General features: G+C 37.8%; 1 pseudogene; it reads left to right on the top strand.

Moving 5' to 3' along the window:
- The first annotated feature begins 6746 nt into the window (after positions 1-6746).
- LOC101585102 lies at positions 6747-7285 on the top strand (annotated as a pseudogene).
- Positions 7286-7295: the final 10 nt, after the last annotated feature.

The raw sequence follows: 7295 nt of genomic DNA, 5'->3' as shown, positions 1-7295 counted from the left end.
TGGATTCTAAAATACAGTTGAAAACAGAACAATAGGGATCTTTATCAAAGTTGCATCTCTCATATCAGGCCCCTGATTAGATTCTGTACTTCCTAGGTTGCAGGACTATGATAAATAAACAATGTCTGTTTACAAACTACAGAGTTTATGAACTTTTATTATGGCAACCTCAGTGGACTAAGACAGAAAACTGGTGATGAGCAGTGGGGCTGTCTCTGCTACAAATCACCTAAGATGTGGAAGTGGCTTTGGAACTGGAGAATCGTTAGAGATTAGACAAGCTTTGAGGTTCATACTAAAGAAAGACTACATTTCTGTGAATATATCATAAAGGATTAAATGAGGGCTCTAGAAAAGGGAGAATGCTACAAGTAAAACTTAGTCTCAGAGAATTATAAGTGGGATTGAATAAAATGTTGGCAAGAGTATGGATGGCAAAAAACTTTGTGTTGAGTTCTCCCGAGTACCTTGTTGGAAATTAGAGGAAACATGATTATTGCTTTAAAGCAGTAAATAACTTGGCTGAATTGTGTCGTGGACCTGGTGTTTTCTGGAAAATAGGACTGGAAGATATTTTGTTAGAGTAATTTTTATGAAAGTGTTGAAAATACACCTTGCTTTTTCTTGAATGGTTAAAATAAAATGCAAGAAAAAAGAAACAGACAAATTTTTAAACCAAAGGGAAATGGAGCTTAAAGGCATAAAAATGCTCAACTTATCCACATTCTAAGAAATGGGAGAATGGAGTCTGGAGAGAACTCCAAAGATGAGACCTAAGTGTAGTTTCATAAGAAGGTTAGTGTAGATTGCCTAGATGCTTTTCATGAAGACAATGAAAGTACAACCCTGGGGCTGGAGAGATGGCTCAATGGAACAAGCACTTCCCTGGCAAGGCATTCCACTGATCATGTGGATGCTGCTCATGCTACAGGCCCAGGATAAAGAGCCTGGAACACAACAATTTTTAAATGTATTTAATACAAGGTCTACAGGGTCTTACTACACAAATTTGTCTTATAGTGATCCTTCCTGTTTTTCAGCCTCCCAAGCACTGGGATTACAGGCAAGCACCACCACGCCCAGTCTCAGTAACAATCTCAGCACTCCCCAGGGTGAGGCCAGCATAGCGTGCTGGGGATTGAACCCCAGTCCCTGCATCTACCTAAGCAGGTACTTTAATCCACTGAGCTATCTGGCCGGTACCAGAAAATTTTTAAGGAGCAGCTACATAGACTTTAGAGATTTCTAGCTTTTGTCAGTCCAAGGTTTTACTCTCTGTCTTTCATTGGAGCCTTCCAACCCAGCACTGGCTCCACAGGCCCTGGTGCGACATGAATTATGGTGGCTGCTCCTCCAGAAGGTGTTTGGTGAACTGTTTAATGTCAGTGGCAGCAGCAAGTAAAGATGTAACACAGGTATGGCTACTTCTACCTGGACTTTGAAAGTTTGAGCCACTCAGAGACTCAGGTACATGGCTTATGCAGAAAGCTGCTGTGAGGCCAGAGGAGTCCCCACAGAGAGGTGGGGCCAGCCCTGAGAGTCCAGTGTGGTAGACCCATCAGCATGCGAATTGAGCACAGCAGAGCTGTAGCTATCTAACCAGAGTCTAGGAGAGCGGCAGCATGGCTTATGCCTACTACATTTCTGGAGACAGGAGTGGAGCCTGCAGAATCCAATCCCTTGCCCGGGTGTCTGAAAGAAGAAATGAGTCAGTGATCACTGTTGTCAAGCCTTAAGATTTAATGTTGGCTATCCTGTTGGATATCAAATTTAACTGGAGCCTGATATTCTTTTCCTCTTTGCTAAAAATAAACATCCTATAGTCTTCATATGAGCCTTCCCAGGTTTCAGATAGTGAGGAATAAATATTTGTTATTTATAAATTGCACAGTTTGTGGTACTTTGTTACAGCAGCCCAAACAACCTGAGATACAGAGTAACTGTGATAACCTGATGTGTTGCTATGAAGGATTCTAACCTTGGCATGGGACCAGAGCATAAAGAACAGTCTAAAACAGTTTGATTCAAAGGAGGATTTAGGAATTTTAATTTTAGTACCTTTTTTCTCATTTTCCTTACTATGCTGAGAAGACTTCTTTACATTCATTATTCATGTACCATTACAAACTGTATCATTTTTTAGCTTAAGAATCTCCAGTTTAGGAATGAAGTTGTTAATACTCAGATAAAGAATGTACTCAAATCATGAAATATGTGTAATATGTGAAAATCTGTTGTCTTTAAGACATAGATATTAATTCTAGACAACTTCAAAAATTAAAATTTATGAGACAGTTACAAGGTTTTTATCTCTACAAAAATAACTGAAAAAAGAATCTGAGAAGTAATGAATTTTAGCATTGAAAATTCTTGAATCTTACTTGGAAGAGCTGCTGTGTATCTTATCTAGATAAAACAGGGCAGGCCAAAGAGCACAGCAGACTAAAGCTCCTGCTTAGGCAGGTTCAGGGACTGGGGTTCAGTCCCAGCTATGCTGTGCTGGCCCCGCTCCTGGGGCCTGCTGAGACAGTGATTGAGACTGGGTGTGACGTGCCTGAAATCCCAGCACTCGGGAGGCTGAAAGCAGGAGAATCAGTATGAGTCTGATCTGTGTAGTGAGACCCTGTTGGCCCTGTACTAAATACATTAAAAAACATAATAAAATAAAACATAATACACACGCAGCTGAAGATTTTTATTTTCTGATAAAATAGTTCTTTAATTCTTGGACTGGATGACAGGCACTCAAACTAACAATGCTGACCCATGGTAATAAACAAGTGGGAAAGGTGAAAAACCCAGAATCACAAACGAATGAACAATTAAACAAAATCTTACCTCAAAGTAAGCTATAAAGTTGGAGTAGCAATGAATGTGAAAGAACGAGAGGAAGAAGCAAGTTGGAAAAACAGGAAATTGATGAAGGAAATTAAACAAGCAAACATATGCAATTACAGTAAATGTAAATATACTACTCTGCTAAATACAATAATTGTATGGATGCATTATGTAATATTCTAGGAACAGATTATTTATCAAAACAAGATATAAAATATTAGAAAGAATAAAATTCAAAGGCCAAATAATATTATCAAAAGCAAATAATGACCAAAAATGCTGCGTGGCAAGACCCTTTATCAAATAAATAAATATGCAGTTGGGTTTAACCTCACTATCTGTCTGAATACCAAATAAATAAAGAAATAAATATCAAATTACCCATCTCTCTAATTTACCTAGCAATGCAGTAGCCCCTTATCCCCTCCTGCCAGTTTAGGTAGTAAATCATAATGGACTGTAAGCCTTTGAATTCAACCAATGAATTTAACCTGCTTCAAGTGCATTGGGGTAAAAGGTGCGACCCTCCTTTGTCCTGGATGCCAGCTGCCTCATGCTTAGGCTCTTCTTTAGAAGTAAAATTCCTTGCATAAATCTCTCAAATATCTGTTTTATTATCTTCACAAAAGAATTGAGTCTGGTTGCTTATTTCCAGCATAAAAAAGCTTCAAGAAGACATGTAGTTATAAAAACTGGTGTGAAAAATATGGTTTGATACATAAGTCCAGCTTTTCTTACCTGGTTCTGAGAAGTTGAGAGAGATAAAATGATGGGTAAGAAAATATCATTTTATTAACTGGAAAGTTATAAGTGAGAATCCTTTCATATGTCTGAGACTGAAATGTATTCACTAATAGCATACTTTAGATGAAGGGAAACTTGAACTTCAGTCTCAAGCAACATTGAAAAATAGAAGTCTCTTGTATAAAAGATGGATTCTGTAAAACTTACATCATAGAGAAATTCAGACACTCTCAGTGTTTGTTGCAGAGTCTTAAAAAATGGAGCTGAACAAAGTCGTAAGCCATGCATACACTTTGTCTCCCAAACTTATTAGTAAAATAAACTATTCCTGAAGTAAGAGATTATACATGGATAACGAGGACAGTATACCTTTGTATGGAATTATTGCACAGGGAAAAGAGAGGTCCTCTTCCAAGGAGAAAAACCTCCAACCTGCAGGTGAGGAGTAGACTCTGGTGTGTTCTAGTATCGGTCCCAAGGCAGGATTCTACAGGGATTAGTTCTGCCTCCTAAGCTCCCATAACTTTTCAAAGAAAAAAGTTGATTCCGTTTTGTTTGTTTTTGACACTTGACTCATTCTTAATGCTTTTGTCATCTAAATTCTCTAAGGCACTCTCTTTTTTCCTCACCAGGACAAAAGTCTATACAAGGTGAGGAAAAAGAGCAAAGGATAAGGGAATAGACTTTGAAGTTGGGAGAACATTATTTCAAACCCCAGCTCAGCCTCTCCTTATTCTATAAAATTGGGTCAAATAAGCTAACTTTTTATACTCCTTGTTTTCCTTCTCATAAAATAGGTGTACGGGGCCTAGTTTTCTATTGATGATAAAAAATCATCACAAACTTAGGGACTTAGGACAACATAAATATATCATCTTAAGTGTTTTGAAAGATGGAAGTCTAAAATGGACCTTACAGGTAAAAATCAAGAACTAGACAGAACTTCATTCCTTTTGGAGACTGTATGACAGTTGTGGTAAACCTATGGCATGCAAGTTATTTGTTTTTCTTTGAAGACAAAAGATGTAAAAGTTGGTTTTTCTAAACTAAAACTTAGTATCCAGGTTTAACTAAAGTGTTGGCACTTTGTGATAAATAAGTGGTTTTGGGTTACAGTTGGGCACCTGTCTCTGAAAGGCTTAGTGTCACTGCTCTAAGAAAATGTATTTCCAGCTTCACTCAGCTACCTTCACACCTGAAACTTTCTCATTTCTTTATCATGCTAACCTGTGCTCCTGTTATTTCATCTCTTTTTTTATAAAGTTAATCCTCCCTCTTACAGACGTTAGTGATTACATAAGGCCCATCTAGATACTCTAGAAAAATCTCATATCAAGATCTTTATGATATCCCATTAATAATATTTCACTTGGCCTTATAAGGTAAACCATTAACAGGTTAGATAACAAAAAGTGGACTTCTTTTGGTGTCTATTATTCAGAATAAAAGAAGGGTTATAATAGAATCACCTCTTAGGCTTATTATAAATATTCAGTGAGAAACATTTCTAGCATACTAATTGTTCAATCATTATTACTGCTTTTCAATTGAAAATATAAATTTTTATTCATATATGTTTGTGAGGCATAATATTTAGTTTGGGGAATTGATATGTTATATTTATCACAAATTCCTTATGATAAATATAATCAATATGTATTATGAACATGTACTAATAAAATAAAAAAGAAATATGCATACATTGCAAAATAAAAATAGTTAACTGAAGGGCCAGGAAGATAGCTTAGCAGACTAAGCACCTGCTTAAGCAAGCACAGAGAGCTGGGTTCAATTCCTGCACCACATGCTGCACCAGTCTGCCCCTGCATGCACTGAGCCAGCCATTGCGACTGGGAGTGGTGGCGTACTCCTGTAATCCCAGGGGTGGGGGGGCTGAAAACAGGAAGATCTCTAGGAGTATGAGCTGTATAGTGAGACCCTGTACCAAATACATTTAAAAAAGGTTAATTGACATATTATTTTATATGTTTTAATGATGTGCACACATAAAATCTACTCTCGTTGTGGTTTCCCATTTAATACATTATCATTAATTATGGGAACAATGTTATCTTACCTACAGTTTTCCATCTTTGATGGACAGCTCCCAATGCCTTTCCTGCCTTTAGTGCTTGGTGACCAGTTCCTGCCTTTTGCTAGAATGCCTCTGATTCCATGAGCTACACCTTAGATTCCTCACATAAGTAAAATCAACTGGTATTTTCTTTCTGTGCCCAGCCCACTTTGCCTGATATTCTGCAGGCACGTACATGCTGTTACAAATGACAAGATATCCTTCTTTTTTAGACAACATTACTGTCTTTATGAATCTTGTTGCAGTTGCTGCTACTAACTGAAACTATAGAGACATATGATCTCAGCCACGTAATTCAGCATTTCATTTTATACCATATCATAAAGTCATTATATTTATTTAATCTCTTTTCTAATATTCAAGTATTAGTCATTCTTCTTGGCCAGTCAAAATTCTTCTCCAGTATTTGGTGGAATTCCTTTCCTTGTGGAAGCCAGACATTGGGTTGTCCAGGTGCTCTTTCAGATCTGGGGCAGACATAAACCTAGATGTTTACAACCAGATATATCTGTGCTGAAACTGGTACCAGAAGGCAATGAGGCCCAAATGGAGCCAGCGTGTGGGAGCCCTTCCAGTGATGATTAGAACAGCCCCATTTGTTTCTAGAAGAGCAATGTAAGAGACTTCAGGGCCACCATCTGTAAGACCCTGCACACAGCCGTGGCATTTGGACCCTCTGGTAACACTAGTATCTGCCCTAGAGCATGCTGAGATGAAATTTAAATGCTCTTTGTGCTTTCACAGCCCTCAATCTTGGCTTCCTAGATAGGGATTATTTGATGCACCTATTTGTTGTTTTTAAAGTCTTCTTGCTTTTTTTAGACGCTATGAATTTGAAAATTTTTGTTTTGAAGCAACTAATACATTAATTTCTCTTTGATAGGAATTCTACATTTGACTACTTATTTCTAGTGTATCATAAGAAATATAGATATATGACATATGGGATAGACCCAGGAAATACTTGCTGAAAAATTAAAATAGATAATACAAAATTGGATCATCTATTGGAATGAGTGAAACACACAAATTAAATTATAACAAGAGAGGGGTGGCCGTGGCCTGGAAAATGGCAGACAGAAAGGTGGGAGAGGAAAAGCCTGAGAAGTCGAAGGGAGCTGGAGCTGCCAGAGGACCTGAATGAAGAAGAAGCAGAAAAACCTGTGAAAACTAAGACTGTTTCTTCCAGTAATGGAGAGGAAAGTTCCAGTCACAGCACTGAGAAGCAATCGGCTGAGAAGAAGCTGCAGACCTTCTCACAAAGCCTATGAAGCTCTCCAAGGTTGGATTTGCCATAGGTCTTCAGACAACAAAGAAAGCATCAGCTATATCCATTAAACTTGGGTCAGGCAAGCCTAAAGAAACTGTGCCCACTTTTGCTCCAAAAACCTTTTAGTAGCAGCAGCTTTTAATGAAGATGAAGACAATGACAAAGAGGAAATGCCTCCAGAATCAACGATGACGATGAGGAATATTGTTAGGGATAAACCAATATCAGCTGGACTGAACTCTTTTAATAAAGGAATGCACAGGTTGTCTGATAATCAGAAGTTATGGGAACAAAATATAAAATCTCATCTTGGAAATGTCAGTGACCAAGACAATTAAATGATGTGTT

Source organism: Octodon degus, unplaced genomic scaffold (assembly GCF_000260255.1).
Source record: "Octodon degus isolate 3935 unplaced genomic scaffold, OctDeg1.0 scaffold00006, whole genome shotgun sequence".
Classification (NCBI taxonomy): Eukaryota; Metazoa; Chordata; class Mammalia; order Rodentia; family Octodontidae; genus Octodon; species Octodon degus.
Note: the sequence above shows the minus strand (reverse complement) of the source record. Positions and strands in the feature narration are given on the sequence as shown.